Genomic DNA, 19,000 nt, shown 5'->3' with positions numbered 1-19,000 from the left:
AAAAGAAGTAAACCATTTACTCAAATTTGCATTAACAAGGTGGCTAACCTGGTACTAAAACCTACATTCTCTCATTTCTAATCCAGGGCTTTTTCCAGTGTGTTCTCAGAATTGGATGTGTAGCTCTAGCAGATCTGAGAATGTCCAGTAATTAGGAACTGCTTTAGGTACGTTCACTCTTCCTAGACTCCAGAGCAACCTAAACTTCAGAAAGCAGCGGAGCGTTTTTCCAGTGACAGAATAATGTTCTATAAGTACTTGTTGAGGTAATCACACAACATGCTGATTAGCAATCAGGAAGCCTCCAAATCAAAAAATTAAGTGCATATAAAGAAACACTCTTTCCTAATTGGGACGTAGTTGTCACTTCAAGATGAATTCATCAGCCATAAGGACTGGAAGGAATTTAGGATTATTTGGAAATAGGTAGTCTTAGTTTCCCCAGAATTCATGCCATCATTTAATTTAGCCAGAAAATTTAAAATAATTATCACCAGAAAAGGAGAAGTGGTAGTAGAAACAATAGCAAAAGAAAAATAGAAAGTTGGAGGATATGCTTTAGTAACTACATTCACATAGAAGGTTAGATGTGTTTTAGTAACTGTATTCGCTTGAAGCTGGCATTGCAGCACATGACCCTCCCCTTTAGGGCCTCAGCTACCTGCTGACAATGCTAGTCCCCTTGTCTCTACGTAACTGACTCTTTTCATCCTTGGAGTCTTAGCTCGAGTGTCTTGTGTCAAGCTGTCCACCCTATTTGAGGAGCCCTCTGTCCTCTACCCCCACTCTAATTGTTACCACCTATTTGTTTTCCTTACAGCATATATGTGTGTATGTGTATATGTATGTATATGTGTATGTGTATGTATATATGTATAACATACACATATACATATATTTTTGGCCCCATAGTAGGTTGTGAGATCTGTGAGAGCAATGACGACATCTCTTTGGTTCACCATCACCTATATAGTGTCTAGTATACATAGTGCGTATTTGTTGATGAATTATCTTGGTGGCTCCCAATTTTCAATTTACAAGGCTGATCAAACCTACTTTTAAAACAGAATGTATTAAATAGCCTATTTCCTTCATGTTTGTTAGTTCAGATGTATGCATAATTGGTATGCTTTTCTTATTGAGAAACCTATTATTCATCAATGGGTTTTTTTTTGTTTTTTACACTTACTGGTTTTTTATAAAGGATGTTTTAAAGGGTACAGATGAACAGCCAGATGAAGAGATGCACAGGGCCAAAAAGCTTGTATTGAATGTGCAAAGGACTGCCATAAATGCAGGGAGAATACAACGGTGAATAATGCATAGTCCTTATTCCTAAAGAGAAATAGAAATGTTTGTAAACAAATAGCTTTCATACAAGGTGGAATGAAATAAGTGCTAAATAGTTGTACAAGCAATGTTTTGTAGAAGCTATGGGGGAAAAATGATTAATTTTAATTATAGGAAGGCCCTCACAAAGGTGAGTTTTTACTTTGGTCTTCAAAGAAAAATGGAGCACAAGTCCCTATAGATGAAGAATAGGGATGAATAAATGTTTAGCTTCACTTTTTAAAAAGTCCTTAAAATAGCTGTAATCCCAGCACTTTGGAAGGCTGAGGTGGGCGGATCACAAGGTCAGGAGTTGGAGACCAGCCTGGCCAGCATGGTGAAACCCCATCTTTACTAAAAATACAAAGAATTAGCTGGGCATGGTGGCACGTACCTGTAGTCCCAACTACTCGGGAAGCTGAGGCAGGAGCCTCAGATCCAAGATTGCACCACTGCACTCCAGTCTGGGCAACAGAGCGAGACTCCGTCTCAAAAAAAAAAAAAGCAGTATTGACCACAAAGGACTCATAACGCATTGTTATAAAGCAATCTTTTTTTAAAAATTAGTTAAAAATAAAATGACTCCAGCCATAAATATTATACTTCTGCAACTGAGGATGACTGTAAAATCACTTTAACTGTTTTGACTAGGTTGACAGCTAAGTTGAGGTTCAATTTAATGATTGAATTGTAACTGAGTGCTAATTGGAGCTAGTAATTGTTTAGTAAATGTATCAATTAAGACAAAAACTATTGAATAATAAAAACATTCATTTTTTAAAAAGAGATTTTTAAACCGCTTGGTCTTTAATATATGGTTCTCTGCCACATAAGTTAAAATGGGGACTGGTTTTTGGTGGTCTAATCTGATTTTTTAAGTTTATTTTTGCTTCCCTATGTCTGTTTTGCTAAGCAATACAGACCTTCACACTTTTTTTTTTTTTTTTAGTGTAGGCATTAGATTTACAGATCTCATTTAAACTTGGCTATATATTAATCCCAGTTTTGTTACTTCATACAAAATATGTAACCTCCCTGAGGCTCAGTTTCACTGATAAAATGAAAACATCTACTAATCCCACTTCTGTCATTTAACTAATTTTGTGGCCTCAGACAAATCATTTAACCTGTCTGAGCTTCAGTTTTTCCATGTATGAAATGAAATTCTCTTAAATGAGGTAAGACATAGGACAACGTCTGGCAGTTAATGATGCCCTCACAGCAAATGTTGGTTTTCCCTCACCCTTCCACGTCATCTAAACCCTGCATGTCCTTTACAGATTGCTTTAAATTCTGTTTTCTCTTTCCTTTGCCAGCTCCTAGCACTCTCTTCTAGAGTTGTTGCACTCACCATATATACCATGGATTCTTAAGTGGGTATTATTACAACTGACCCTTGAGCAATATAGGGATTAGGGACCCACCCCTCCTTCCCCATGCTGTTGAAAATCTGCATATAACTTTTGACTGCCCAAAAAATGTAGCTGCTAATAGCCCACTGATTACTGGAAGCTTACTAATAGCATATATTGTTAACTAACACATATTTTATATTTCATATGTGTTATATACTGTATTCTTACAATAAAGTAAGTTAGAGAAGAAAGTTACTAAGAAAATCATAAGGAAAAGTAAATATATTTACTCATCATTAAGTGGAAGTGGATCATCTTAAAGATCTTCGTCCTTGTCACCTTCACATTGAGTAGACTGAAGAAGAGGAGCCGAGTGGATCAAGAAAATGTTTATGTACACCATGGAATACTATTCAGTCATACAAAGGAATGAAATAATACCTTTTGCAGCAACTTGGACGGAGCTGGAGGCCAGTATTCTAAGTGAAGTAACTCAGGAATTAGAAACCAAAAATGGTATGTTCTCGCTTAAAAGTGAGAGCTAAGCTATGAAAACACAGAGGTGTAAGAATCATGCGGTGGACTTTGGGGATTCGGGTTGTGAAGGAAGGTTGGAAGGGGGTTAAAAGACTACATATTGGATATAGTATACACTGCTCAGGTGACAGTTGCACTAAAATCTCAGAAATCACCATTAATGAACTTATCCATGTAACCAAAACCCATCTGCATCCCCCAAAACTACTGAAATAAAGAGGACGGGTTGTTCTTGCTGTCTTAAGCCTCATGGCAGAGGCTTAAGAGCAGGAGCATGTTGGGAGGGAGGGAGGGAGGAGAGGCAGGCACACTTGGTGTAACTTTTATTGAAAAAAATCACATCCATTTATAAGTGGACCCAGGCAGTTCAAACCTGCATTGTTCAAGGGTCAACTATATATTGGGAACTTGTTAAAACTGCAGCTGCTTGGGTCCCATGCATGATTCCATGAATTTGGCATGGGTCCTGGGCATCTATATTTTTTTCTCCCTCAGATTTTCTTACGCTTACCAATGATCACGGTTTTTCACCTATTTGTTAATCATGTGTTTTTTATAGTTTATATTTAAAACCATTCAGGTGTTTTAGTTTAAACCTCAAATATACTATAAACTCCATGAGGGCACAAAATTAAACTTAGTTTAGAGGTTGATAAGTAATGCCCACACCTTTTTTATCTGACTATGTTTGGATCCAGTTAAATCAGATAGATGAAGATTGAAATGTAAGTTTACTGAAAAAAGTTGTTTGGAAAAAGCTGAGATTTGCAGCAACAACGAACTTCAAAGAACTAGGCAGATTTAAAATTAAGAGTTTTTCTATCAACAAGAATAGGGCTTGTCCCACTACATTTACTGTGTAACAGAGCAGGCCAAAAAAAATGACCCTCTTCAGTCAGCCAAATCCCAAATGGAAAGGAGAGAGCAAGTTGGCTGAGCCTCAGAATTTTTTCTCCCAAACTTGCTGTCGGATCGTTTAGCCCCTCCTATCCTAGAAAGGAGTTAAGAGTAGAGGTCAGCCATGATTATTACAGTAAGGAAGTTTTATCTGGAGTATGAAAGAGCTTTCCTCATGCCCTCAACAGTACTCAATAGGTATTAATGGATTTTTTTTAATACTTTGCATTGGGTTGCTGTGATTTTTAGTACCTAAATAAGTTATGAAGTTACAACTTCAGTTAAATCAGTATATATTATTGTATTAGTTATATTTTGTTATGTAACAAATTATTCCCCAAACAGCTTAAAACAGCATTTGTCATTTCATACATGGTGTATGAAATGATACGTGGTCAGGAATCTGGGAGTGGTTTAGCTGAGTGGCTCCAGTTCGGAGCCTCTTATGTGGTTGCAGTCATCTAAAGGCTGCTTGAGTGTCTTCACAACATGGCACCAGAGCACGTGATCTGAGAGAGAGGCAGAAACCACAGTGTCTTTTACAACCTAACCTTAGAAGTGACCTACTCTCACTGTGCTGTATTCTATGGGTTACACAGACCTACCTACACAACAGTATGAATACCAAGAGGTGTAGGATTCATTGGAGGCCATCTTGAGGGCCGACTACCACACTTTTATAACATGTTAGTTTCACTTTATATCTCACAGAACAAGTCATTCAATAATGTCTAATATCCCAATAAAATTGTTTAATGGTAATTTTGTGAAATAATTGTATTTTTATATAATAAAATTTCCTACCTAGAGATCAGGCTGTGAGAATATGTCCAGAGGATGATTCTGTACTACCAGCCCCTTCCTGTCTAGTTCTATTTCTGAATCAGTAATTTATATAGCATGATCAAGAACTACTCTGGTTGCATGTTCTTCTAGATAGTCTGTGAAAGTTCAGTTGATTTATAGACAGACTTACCATAGGTGATTGTATTAGTCTGTTTTCACGCTGCTATAAAGAACTACCTGAGACTGGGTAATTTACAAAGAAAAGAGGTTTAATTGACTCACACTTCTGCATGGCTGGGGAGGCCTCAGGAAACTTACAATCATGACAGAAGGCGAAGGGGAAGCAAGGCATATCTCACATGGTGGCAGGAGAGAGAGAGCGAAGAGGAGGAAGTCACACGAATTTAAACCATCAGCCCTTGTGAGAATTCTGTCACAAGAACAGCAAGGGGGAAGTCCACCCCCATGATCCAGTCCCTTCACACCATGCTTCTCCTTTAATACATGGGAATTACAATTCAAGATGAGATTTGGATGGGGACACAGAGCCAAACCATATGAGTGATAATAGCTACAATTTTGATTTTAGTATGAGTTAATATTTACTTCTGGTCTCCTGGGAGGTACCTCATGAAGTCTGATTCCCATCTACTGATTTATTCGAGTGAAGGTTTCTTTTGCAGTGGTAATAATTAGAATAAGGTGGACTAGATGGCTAGTGAAGATCATTGAAATAGTCCATAGGCCCAAAGGAGCCGAAAACCATCACTGTAAGCAAGTGGCAGTGCTGTGATTAAAATTCTATTGCCAAAGCTTAAAAGAAGCTCAATAAGTGAAATGAAATGATTAAGAATATAATTTATTTCTTAAAATATGCTAAGTAATCTTAGGTTTTGTAAGATAGCAAAAAATACTACAATGTTTGAAGTGTTCATTGAATTCAGGAGTGCATAATTCATTTGTCCTCTATAGCTGCTCAACACAATAGAAAAGATAATAACTTGAAGATTGTGACAGAAGATGTTTTAACATAACCTGACAATGCCTGAACATTCTTTGGGATTCTAACCGTAAGCATTGTTAGATCAGTTTGCATTTTAAGTTGCTTTGAGTCCTTACAGATGAATGACCAGTTGTAGAAGCCCAAATATTTGTATAATCAATTTTCTCATCCAGATGTAAGCTGTTTATTACATAGACATAAACGTGTAGAGCATAGTATTACCAGACCCAGTGAACTCATTTGGATGTCATAATTTCCAGTCATGTAGGCATATTTGACAGCAACTTTCACCCCCCAAGTGTTAGGAGGCACTATTTTGCTAATCAGGGAAGAAATTTTAGGAAATTCATTTTGCTTTCCAAATGTAATTTGTCATGATCAATAAAATGTTTGGTTTGGTTATTGATGAGCTTTAAGACATGCTCTCCTATGAATTCTTAGGGTAAATGAGAGATGGTAGTAGTTTTTTTCTGTATATAGAGTATATAAACCCTGAAAGTTGCTCAGTTGAGTCTTCAGAGCTAATAAGTGATGATAAATGAAAAACAAATCTTGGAATAATTGATTTTCTGAAAGTGAAAGGGCAGAGAGAGATAAGGAAATCGGGAAATGTTAATTTTAGACTATTGTGCCAATAGTAATGAATGTATTCACTACCCGAAAAAACTATTCTTCTAGAATAGAAAAACAAGTTAAGTGACATGACATGATCAGTCAGATTTATTCTATAAGACAGGTCTTTTCAAAAAGTCATTATTAATAGAGACCAAAGACACATTAATAGAGACCAAAGACACAACCAAATGCTGTGCATGGACTTTGACTTGATCCTGGTTTGCAAATCACATATTGGGGAAATTGTAATGTACCCAGCTATAGAATATATTTGGGAATAAATTTTTAATTTTCTTAGGCGTGTTCCTGGTTACTATGGCTATGTAGGAGAATGGACTTATTTTAGGAGGTATATCTGAGGTATATTTACAGGGAAAGTTATCTTCAAACAATACACAGTATGTACAGGGAAAACAAATACGGCATTAAATGTTGAATCCGTGGTAAAAATAAGTGTGGTTGTCAAACAGTTCTTTCAGCTTTTTTATGTGTTTGCATATGTAAAATGGAGAAAAATCCCTCTCTGGAACCCTGTTTCTTCATTCAGCTTTGCAAGAAAAGACCTCAAGAGAATGTATCATTGTTTATGGCTACCACCTCTACCCTTCCTCTGCTGTTCTCTCTCTCTTGAATTCAGACCTGTGAGACTTTTATTCCTGTCTTCCCACCAAAACTCTCATTTCCACATCAGCATTGGCCTCCATGTTGCCAGACCTGGTGGTCCTTGCCAGACCTGGTGTCAAAAGAGCATCCTCTTTTGGTGGGTCCTCCTCTTTTTTAAGCATCGGAGTGCCTCCGGGCTCAGATCTCATCTCAATTTGTGTTTAGTTCCTATATCACCTTACCCTGTTCTATAGCTTTAAATACTATTTAGATGTGGAGACTCCCAAGTTCATATTGCCACCCCAGCCTCTCCCCTGAACTTCAGACTCATTTATCCATCTGCCTACCTGATACATTCCCTTGGTGCCAAATAGGCTTTTCAAGTTTAATGTATCCAGAACTGAGCACGTTGGTCCCATCAGTCTTTTCTGCACACCCCCCAACAAAGCAAGCACATGCTATTTACCTGCTGTTCCACATTCTTCCTCATCTCCATATGAGGAACTTCATTCTTCTAATTGCTCAGGCAGTAAATCCTGGTATCTGATTCATATTTTCCCCTCATACCTTACATTTAATCCCTCAGCGAATATGGTCAGCCACACTTTAAAAACATATTCAGGCCAGGCGCGGTGGCTCACGCCTGTAATCCCAGCACTTTGGGAGGCCGAGGCAGGCGGATCACAGGGTCAGGAGATTGAGACCATCCTGGCCAACACGGTGATACCCCATCTCTACTGAAAATACAAAAAATGAGCCGGGCGTGGTGGCGGACGCCTGTAGTCCCAGGTACTCGGGAGGCTGAGGCCGAAAAATGGCGTGAACCTGGGAGGCAGAACTTGCAGTGAGCCGAGATCGCGCCACTGCACTGCAGCCTGGGCGACAGAGCGAGACTCCATCTCAAAAAAAAAAAAAAAAAAAAAATTCAGAAGCTAAGCACTTCTCCAGCTCTTACCACTACCATCTCAATCCAAGGTACATTCTAGGACAGATTATAACAGATTTTCTCAACCTTGGTACTATCAACGTTTTGGGCCAGCAATGTTGGGGTAAAGGGATGTCTTGTGCATCGTAGGATGTTTATCAGCATCCCTAGCTTCTACCTGCTAGATGCAATTAGCAGCCCGTCCCAACAGTTGTGACAGCTAGAAATGTCACCAGACATTGCCGAACTGTTCCTTGGGGGGACGTTGGATTATGGACCACTGGATTATAGCAATATCCTCCTATTGTCTCTGCTTCCTCTCTTGCCCCCATACAGCTTATTCTCCATCTAGCAACCAGTGTATCAGATCAAAACATGAATCAGATCATGTCATTTATTTTCTTCAAAACCTTCCTGTGGCTTCCCATCTCATTAGCGTCAAATCTGTAAGTGCCTACAGATCCCTTCCTGACCAACATACATACCTGACCCACCCACCCCCCAACTTGGAGAGCAACTTTTTCTGTCTGTGCAGATTTGAAAAGGGCATCTTTTCCACTGGATGGATGCAGCCTCTTCCCCTGCTTTATTTTTCATCACAGTATTATCACCACTTTACATGTTCAATTTGTTGAATGCATGGTAAGATGAGAAGTATGATTGTCAAAATGTGCCCTTGGTATCCATAGATTCCACATCTGTGGATTCAATCAACTGTGGATCCATAATATTAGAGGGGAGAAAAAGGCATGTATTCTGAACGCGTGTGGACTTTTTTTCTTGTCATTCCCTAAACAATACAGTGTAACAACTATTTACGTAGTATTTTCATCAGATTAAGTATTATAAACTAGAGATGATTTGAAGTATACAGGAAGACATGTAGGTTATATGCAAGTACTATACCATTTTATATGAAGGACTTTGTGGCTTAAACATGATTTATTATTTGTCATGATCCTGTACGTAACTGTAAAGTGCTTCTGCTGGTCTCACCTGGGCTGCTCATGCAGATTTTGGTATCCTTAGGGAGTCCTAGGACCAATTCCCCACAGATACTGAGGGATGACTGTTTTTAGTAAAAGGTAAGTTGCTAAAAGTTCACCTAACCCAATCTGAGAATGTCAAGAAAACCTTAGCACCTAACATAACCTCAGAGATTCTATAAAGGTCTCACAGAAGAAACGATGCCTAAATAAGACTTAGTGTGGTCGTGTAGAAGGAGAGAAAGGGTATTAGTAGTAAAGAGGAGAAGGAGTGGAGCCAATGCCCAGTTCAGTTTTGAACTGCCTCCTTGATACTTCCAAGAGGAGAGAGACTCCAAGAGGAGATTCTGCCATCAGGTGGTTAGAGAGACAAGTCTTGATCTTAGGAGAGACAGCTAGACTATAAACACAGATTTGGGAATAATCACTAGATAAGCAGAAATGAGGGACTGTTTACATGTCAAAATTGGAAGGAAAGCCTTGAGATTTAGTCTGATAACTAAAGAAACTCCCTAAACAATTTGCCAGAGAGAAAAATACAGCGGAAAATTTAAAACATGATAGGAGGCTGCACGGTGGCTCATACCTGTAATTCTAGCACTTGGAGAGGCCAGGGCAGGCGGATTGCTTCAGCCCAGGAATTCAAGATCAGCTTGGGGCAATAAGGCAAAACCCAATCTCTACCAAAAAAAAAATACAAAAATTAGCTGGACGTGATAGCATGTGCCTGTGGTCCCAGCTCCTTGGGAGGCTGAGGTGGGAGGATCATCTGAACCTGGGGAAGTCGTGGCTGCAGTGAGCTGTGATCACACCACTGCCCTCTGGCCTGGGCGACAGAAAAAGGTAAAACAAGATGGGAGACTCCTAATGTGTTTCTCTCGGACAAGGAAAACAAAACAAGATAAGGTTGTTTGTTCTTGAGGAAGAACAATTATTTAGCTTAAACCAGACTAAAGCCAGGGAAAGAGTTCTCTAAAACCTCAGTGATTATTGAGTGTTGAGTACAACAGATAATAAAGCCAGCTAGCTGTGCTACTCATGTAAATTCTAAGGTTATTTTAATTTTTACGCATTATAAAAATCAGTTTTTCAAAGTTGGAAGTTTTTGGAGTAAAAAAATAACTTTTAAAGTATGGAGTGTTCTTTTTCTCTCATTCTTACACTTTTAATTTAGTATTATAAATGGACATGTTTTTAGTCGAACTGTAATGGTTGTCTAATTTTGTGTAACAAACGCCACTCCAAATCTTTGTAGTTTAAAAAACATTATTTGTCATGATCTAGTAGGTGACTGGAAGATTCCTGTGGTCTCACCTAGTTCTGTTCATGTGGCCGTAGTCAGTTAGCAGCTGGGCTGAGGCTGAAGGGTCTAAGCGGGCCTTGGGGACATGTCTGAGGCCGTGGGGCTGGTGTCCCCGACAACATATCTGAGGCTGTGGTGCTGGTGCTGATGTCCCCAGTGACATGTCTGAGGCCGTGGTGCTGGTGTCCCCGGTGAGGCATATCAGGCCGTGGTGGCAGTGTCCCCGGTGTCTGGGGCCGTGGTGTCAGTGTCGATTGCCATGTCTGGGGCCGTGGTGCTGGGTGTCCCGGTGCATGTCTGGGGAGGCCGCATTAGTGCTGGTGTCAGTGACATGTCTGAGGCCGTGGTCACGGGTGTCGGTGACATGTCTGGGGCCGTGGTGCTTTCTGGTATCGGTGAGGCAGCATGTCTGGGGCCGTGGTGCTGGTGTCGGTGACATGTCCAGCAGGAGGCGATGATGCGGTGTCGGTGACATGTCTGAGGCCGTGGTGCTGGTGTCCCCGGTGACATGTCTGAGGCCGTGGTGCTGGTGTCGGTGCCATGTCTGAGGCCGTGGTGCGGGTGTCACCGGTGACATGTCTGAGGCCGTGGTGCTGAGGTAATCATGATGACATGTCACAGGCCATTAGTGCAGAGTGTCACCATTGACGTATCTGGAAGAGGCCGTGGTGCTGGTGTCACCTGGCTTGTATGCTCGTACATGTGCACATCCTGTTGACCCCCCTGCTCCGAGTATGCTCTCTCCATCCATAGTCTCCCCAGAGGTGTTTTAACATGGCAACAGGAGTGTTCCAAGAGGGCAAAAGCGAAAACTGCAGGTCTCTTAAGGACTAGTCTTAGTCACACGTCGTCATTTCTGCTGCATTCTATCACACTATAATGTATGTGGATTAATTCATTTCAGCCTCACTACAATGCTGTAACAAGTAGGTAGGTACCTTATTACCCTCATTTTTAAAGTGAGGACACCAAAACTCAGTACTAGTAGTTTGACCACAGGCCCCCAGCAGGTAAGCCACAGGACCAGGTGGGGTTTCAGTCTCTCCTTTGCCATCAACAAGCTCTGAGATGTTCATTTATCTGAGCCTGTTTCTTCTTCTGTAAAATGGGATTAATACAACTTGAGTGTCCCTTGCCTGAAATGTTTGGGACCAGAAGTGTTTCAGATTTGGGGTTTTTCAGATTTTGAAATATTTGCATTATATTTAGCCAGTTGAGTATCCCTGATCACTTGAACCCGGGAGGCGGAGGTTGCAGTGAGTCAAGATTGCGCCATTGCACTCCAGCTTGGGCAACAAGAGCGAAACTCCATCTCAGAAAAAAAAAAAAAGTTTCAGATTTTTGGATTAGAGATACTCAACCTATACTATTATACAGAATAATTTTTAGGATTGAATTGAGATGATTTCTAAAATATCTAGCGAATACTTGATTCCTAGCAGGTACTCAAAAATGTTCATTTCATCACGTTCTTCTTACTGTTCTCAGGTTGCTTTATTAGATGAGGAAATGTTTTTATACCTGTTATTTGTCTCATTATCTTAAACAAAATTTGAATGACCTACACCAGAATTATTAAAGGAGACAGTGATTTAACATTCCAGTAGTAGAGCAGTAATAAAGAAAATTTCATACTGATGGAATTTATTTTAAGACTGTGATCTGAGCTGTTCTACCCTAAGGTGTTAGTGGCTGATGATCACTTAATAGATTGCTCTCCCAGAGATTATTTACATTTTCAGGGGAAATAAAATGCCAATGAAAGAATAGAGTAGAAGAATTTTAGGTTTTGTGGCAAGCCAGTGAGGAAACTATGATTAGGAAAAGGATCCTTCAGTGGTGATCTTTGTGGTCTATCTACCACCATAGATGAATCCTGGCAAGGTATCAAGTAACTCACCACAGTTTGTATATAATTTATAGATTTGGGTTTCTATAGGAAAAAAATGCCTTTTAATAAATTCAGATCATCATGCTATGTTATTTCATTTGGGTATGACATTTAGATGAGCACAGATGCAGTTACTATACTATAAATCCAACTGGAGTGTTGACAAATTAAGGTCTAGGCCTGTTACGGGCTGAGTTGTGCCCCACCCCCAATTCATATGTTGAAGCCCTAATCCCCTGGACCTCCGAATGTGACTGTATTTGGACACAGGGCCATAAAAAGGTGATTAAGTTTAAATGAGGTCTTTGTGGTGGACCCTAATCCAATATGACTAGTATCTTGATAAGAAGAGGAAATGTGGATACATGGGGAGACACCAGAAACAGACAGAGGGACAGCCATGTGAGGACATTTCAAGAAAGCAGCCGTCTGCAAGTTAAGGAGAGAGGCCTCAGAGAAACCAAACCAGCCAACAACTTTATCCTAGACTTCCAGCCTCCAGAACTGTGAGAAAATATATTTCTGTTGGTCCAGCTACCCAGTCTGTAGTGTTACTGGCGCTTTTTTTGTTTTTGAGACAGAGTTTCGTTCTTGTTCCCCAGGCTGGAGTACAATGGCCTAATCTCAACTCACGCAACCTTCGCCTCCCAGGTTCAAGTAATTCTCCTGCCTCAGCCTCCCAAGTAGCTGGGATTACAGGCATGTGCTACCACACATGGCTAATTTTGTATTTTTAGTAGAGACGGGGTTTCTCCATGTTGGTCAGACTGGTATCAAACTCCTGACCTCAGGTAATCCACCCACCTCGACCTCGTAAAGTGCAGGGATTACAGGCATGAGCCATTGTGCCTGGCCTATACTGCTATGTTATGGCAGCCCAAGCAAACTAACACAGGGCCCAGTACCGACCCTTCCACATGGGTGTTTAACATTTGTTATTTTTTCAAAACCAGAACTGTTTGTTGCTGCTTGGGAGGCTGAGGTGGAGAATTGCTTGAGCCCAGGAGTTCAAGTCCAGCCTGGGCAACATATTGAGACCCCATTCTTTTAAAAAAAATTATAGGCCGGGCGTGGTGGCTCAAGCCTGTAATCCCAGCACTTTGGGAGGCCGAGAGCGGACGCAGGTCAGAGATCGAGACCATCCTGGCTAACATGGTGGTGTCCCCCGCCTCTACTAAAAATACAAAACTAGCCAGGCGTAGGTGGTGGGCACTCCGTAGTCCCAGCTACTCGGGAGGCTGAGGCAGGAGAATGGCGTAAACCCGGGAGGCGGAGCTTGCAGTGAGCTGAGATCCGGCCACTGCACTCCAGCCTGGGTGACAGAGTGAGACTCCCTCAAAAAAAAAAAAAAAAAAAATTATATATACACATACAGACATGTACAATGTATTGTATATGTATATACACATATATAATATATGTATATACATATATAATATATACATATATAAATATACATGTGTACATGTTGTATATAAAAGATCTACACACAAATATATAAAACAAATAATAAATTTTTGTTGTAGAAAAATCAGGGATGGATTATAGATGCTGTTTCTCATAAAGTAATCAAATTAAGTTACACAACCCAGCATTTGAAACAGACCATTTTAAAAGAGTCTTCTTATCCTTTATTTTGCCACCAAGGCTATAGCCCCTTTCCTTCCATTTCTCTGTCCTCTTTACCCTGCCCTACACTATTCTGTCCTGTTCCAACATACATGCATATAGGCCAGCTAGAGCTGGCCCTTTTACCCTCACTTCCTATATTTTCAGGTGTATTCTCTCTAGAAAGCTTTAGTTATTTTTCCTAAGCAACAGGATAATCTTCCATGTTGTTTTTCTGTTTCACTCTGTAAAAAATGAGGCCAGTTAAAGAAGGAGAGAGGGCCTTAACATTTATTGAGCACTTATTTTATGCCAGGTACTGTTATTCACTTTACATAAAACATTTCCTTTAGTGAGAAAACAGCAGTGGCCACATTTAGAAAAATGAAAAGCAACAGTGACGATCTTGTAACATTGCTTTAAAATGAGTGTCTGGCCATTGCCCTACTTTCTGTATATGTGCTTAGCTCTGCCATTATCAGATCTACTGTACCTGGTAGTTATGAAAAGTACCTTAATTATTTAAATCTCTAGATGTAAGTCATTTTGTGAGAGGAGAAAGCAAGACAGCCTTGCGGTATGTGTCTATTAGAACGGGTTTAGAAACAACGCAGGGACGCTGGTGCTTCTGAGAGTACGTCATTGATAGTCACAAGTAATTTGCTGGTGCATGCCTTCTTAATGGAAAGGAATTGAAGGAAAAATGGAAAAAGTTACTAACTTCTGGACAATTAGACAGTAATCTGAGGAAGGGACAGCTACTCTAAGGCTATCGGAAGCATGCCTGGGCTGGTGTTAGGTGTCCCACTTAGGAGAGAAAAGGATTTGAAAAGGATAGTTTCCTTTGGCTTGGAACGCTGAAAAAAAAGGAGCCCAAGGGAAAGGAGGCTTGTTAACCCTACACACCAGGGGTCAGGCTATGGGTCAAATGTGGCCTGAGGTCTGTTCTTGCAGTCCTTTGGGATGAAAGTGATTTTTACATTTTTAAACAGTTGTTAAAAAAAAATGTACCAGAGACCTTGTTTGTCTCCCAAAGCCTAAAATGTTTACTATCTGACCTTTGCAGAAAAAGTGTGCTATTCCTTGCATGTAAGTATAGAGGATTAAGAGGGTTTGTTTGTATTTTCAACTGACAGGCTTGTGGTATACTGTAAACAGTTGAATATGAGAAATCTTCCCAAACATTTGTAGCGTTTCATAGAATCATCCTCTTTTAGCCCAGTGTTAAAAGCTCATTTGTATTAGTTTGCTAGGATTGCTGTAACAAAGTACCACGAAAATTTATTTGAACAACAAAAATTTATTGTCTCATGGTTCTGAAGACTAGAAGTCCAAAATGATGTATTGACATGGTGGGTTTCTTCTGAGGACTGTGAGAATCTGTCCCATGTCTTTTCCTAACTTCTGGTGATTTGCTGAAAACCTTTGGTGTCCCTTGGCTTGTAGGTGTATCACCCCGATCTCTGCCTTCATGTTCATGTGATATTCTCCTTGTTTGTGTGTATCCAGATTTCCTTTTTTAAATAAGGACACTGGTCATATTGGATTAGGTCACTCCATGACCTCATCTTTATCACTTGCAAAGACCCTATTTCCAAATAAAGTCACATTCACAAGTATTGCAGTTTAGGACTTCGGCATCTTTTGGAAGGGACATAATCCAACCCATAATATCTTCTAGGCCTTTGTTTTACAGACAAGAACAGAGAAACTATGAAAGTATAAAGAAGTCATTCAAATCGTATAGCTATCTGGGAGCAGAACCAGTATTATACTGTAGGTCCACTGACCGACCCAGTATTTGTTCACCCCCATACTTTATAATATTCAATTGCAGTGTAATGAGGTTCAATCAAGTGTCATACTTGTTTGTACCAGTTACACGATTCCAGTCATCTTTCCTATGCCTTCCATTAATCATGGAGCAATAATAAATTACAGATGGATCGGAATTAATTCATTTCCAATACAGAAATGAGCACATCTTGCATCTGTTAGTGTATTCCATTCTGCATCCTTTTCGTATTCAGTTCTGAAAGAATTTACTCAGGGCCTGCTGTTTGCTAAGGAGTATCTAAGCATACTTGCACAGTAAAGTTGTAGAGAGTGTGCTTTGGTCTGGATTTCTACATTGCCTATTTCAACAGGTTCTAGTCACAGCTCCGCTACAAGTTCTAAACTCAAGTCTTGCTGGTTTTGTCCGTTGATAAATCACTTTCTCAAGCCTTAATTCTCATGTATTGTTCCCATAAGATTTTCAGAAACCCCAGGTAACTTTAGGATTCTATGATTCTGTGACTGTGGTGAGACATTTTTGCATTTGGAGCATCTGATGGCTAAGGAAAGTATATGTAACTTCAGGCTAAGTCGTGTATGGTAAAGCACTCTAAAGATGAGCAGCACCATTCACAATAGCAAACACATGAAAGCAATGTAAGTGCCCATTAACTGATGAGTGGATAAAGAAAATGTGTTACATATATAACATGGAATACTACACAGCCATTAAAAAGAATGAAATCAAATCCTTTGCAGTAACATGAATGTAACTGGAGGCAATTATCCTAACTGAACTAACACAGAAGCAGAAAACTAAATATTACATGTTCTCACTTGTAAGTGGGAGATAAGCCTTGGGTACACATGGACATAAAGATGGGAACAGTAGACACTGGGGACTCCAAAAGCAGGGAGGGAGGGCAGGAGGGAGGGGGCAAAGGCTGAAAAACTACCTGCTGGGTACTGTGTTCACTGTTCGGGCAACAAGAACATTAGCGGTCCAATACCTCAGCTTCATACTATATACCCATGTAATAACCTGCACATGTATCCCCTGAATCTAAAATTTTAAAAAGCTGAAACTTAAAAAATTAAATTTAAAAATAAAGATTTCATCTCATTTGCTTTATCACTTACGCACATGTGTGCCTTGCTCTCTTCCGCTAATACACGTGTGTGTAGATTCATGTTAATGAATATACACACATTTTTTTCTAAACCATTTAAGGGTAGCTTACATACATCATATCTGTGTGCCTAATTTCTTAGGTGAATAATTCCTAAGAAATACAGTTAGCAACTTCAGCTAGTTTAACATTGATACTTTACTATTGTAATCCAATTTTGTCAATTCAATACTGTCCTATATGCCATTTTTTCCCTTCTTGCATTTAACTTTAGTCTCTTCCAATCTGTAACATTTCCATAGCCGTTCTTTGTCTTTTATGGCATTGATATTTTTGGAAGAATAAAGACCTCTCCCCACTCCTTTTTTAGTAGAATGTTCCACATTTTGGATCTGTCTGATTTTTTTTTTATGATTAGACTCAGGTTGTAGATATCTTTTTAAATGTTCTAAAATGTGGAAACAGTATTCCATTCAAAGGATCAATGTAAAACAAAATTTAGGTCACACAAACTTTGAAAGAATTATTAGAAGCCAAATCGAAAAACCAAAAATGTGTTATAGAATCAACTTCCTAGAAAATGTTTAGAGTACGATAGTTTTCAGTCTTTCACGTTTCTGTAGATGGTGGTTCAACAACTGGATTTTCCAAAATCGAGAAATGCCTTGGCATTGAGGTGAACTTAGGTGGCTTTCTTTAGCTTCGTCATGAACTCTGCCTCCCCAAAAAGCCGGTGATATCTTTCTGTAGAAACAGGATTTTTCTTTCAACTTCTGCTACATTTATTCAACAAACATTACTAAATTCTTATTATCCTGACATTGAGGTGGAACCTGGGAATACAAAGAAGGGCATAACAGAGACTTAATATGCCACACTGTTTATTAAAAGATAATCAGATGCTGACATGCCACAGAGGACAGGAGCAGCTTCTGTGGGGGGTGGGGGGGCGGGGGGATGGTCTGTAACTGCACTGGAAGGGGAATACCTAAATGCTACTTTCTGCCCAAAGTGGGAAATCCCTGTTGTTCCTGTAAGAGTCACATCTGTCTGCAAAAAAACTCCGGCTGGTGCTTGGCATGTTTACCTATTCTGGTGCATTAAAAATGACTAAGCCATACTGAATAGTTTAGTACAGGCAATCCTTTTCAGAGACTGGCGGATAAGAGGTTATTTCTTTCGATGCTTGAATTCTTGAACTGTTGTTTTGCACTATATAAAATGTCCTAAGGATTCGCTTTTTTTTTTTTTAAAGCACTAAATTTTAAATTATTTTTTTCATCATTTCCAACAGTACTACAGGTAAATAGTAAAATTATTTTAAAATGGAAAATGCTTTTTTAGTTTGAAGACAAAGCAACTTTGCATCTTCTGATGCTATGATCCTAGTTGTGGCTTTGTTCCTACTTTCTTTAGATTTAAGAAAGATGCTTTACGACCTTTAGCAAAGTCTTAACCAGGTCATTTTATCTGAAGACTACCATATTCTAAGCCACAACTTCATTTGTCTGGCTTCTGCAGGGAATAGTTCATTAAACTTGGGGTGCCCAAAATACTGTAACTTAAACCTGGAAATAAAACACCAATATGCTGAACCTGGGATAATTTCTAAGAGTACTACTAAAGGTACTTCTATTTTTTTCCAAACATAACATAGGGGGATGGGTATTGGTTGTACTATGTAGATGTTCTTCAACTTAAATTGTATTACCTGGGAAGACTGGTAATTTTCATGTCATTCTCAATATAAGAATAAAGAAAATATAATAGTTATCCATTCTAAATTCTGTGTTATACATTTTCTTAATACAGTAACTAAATATGCCAAAGAAAAGGAGCTGTGATTTCATATTGTCAGAAATATGACTTTTGAAAGCACCTAGATAACAGAAAGGAATTCAAGAAGACCCATGAATGTAATATGGGGAAAATTTTTGTTTTTAATTTTGTGACGATATTATTTACTTCTATATTGGCAAGTATTGACCAAAGAGAAGTATTTTATTGACTAAAAATATATTTTAATCAAAATAATTCTGATAGGACATTCTAAATAAGCTAATTTTGACAATTTTCCTTCTGTTAAAATTGGGAGGAAATAACACAGTTGCTTTCTCCCATGCAATTGAAATGCAGTAAATTATAGCATATAATATAACTGGTCTTTCAGATTACCTTAGTTATTGCGCCACCCACAATAGGACAGTATTATAAAGCACAAGGGAAGCTCTGAATCTGATTATAAATGAAATAAAG

Source organism: Papio anubis, chromosome 15, assembly GCF_008728515.1.
Source record: "Papio anubis isolate 15944 chromosome 15, Panubis1.0, whole genome shotgun sequence".
NCBI classification, from domain to species: Eukaryota; Metazoa; Chordata; class Mammalia; order Primates; family Cercopithecidae; genus Papio; species Papio anubis.
The sequence above is the reverse complement of the archived record's forward strand: the minus strand, read 5'-3'. Positions refer to the sequence as shown.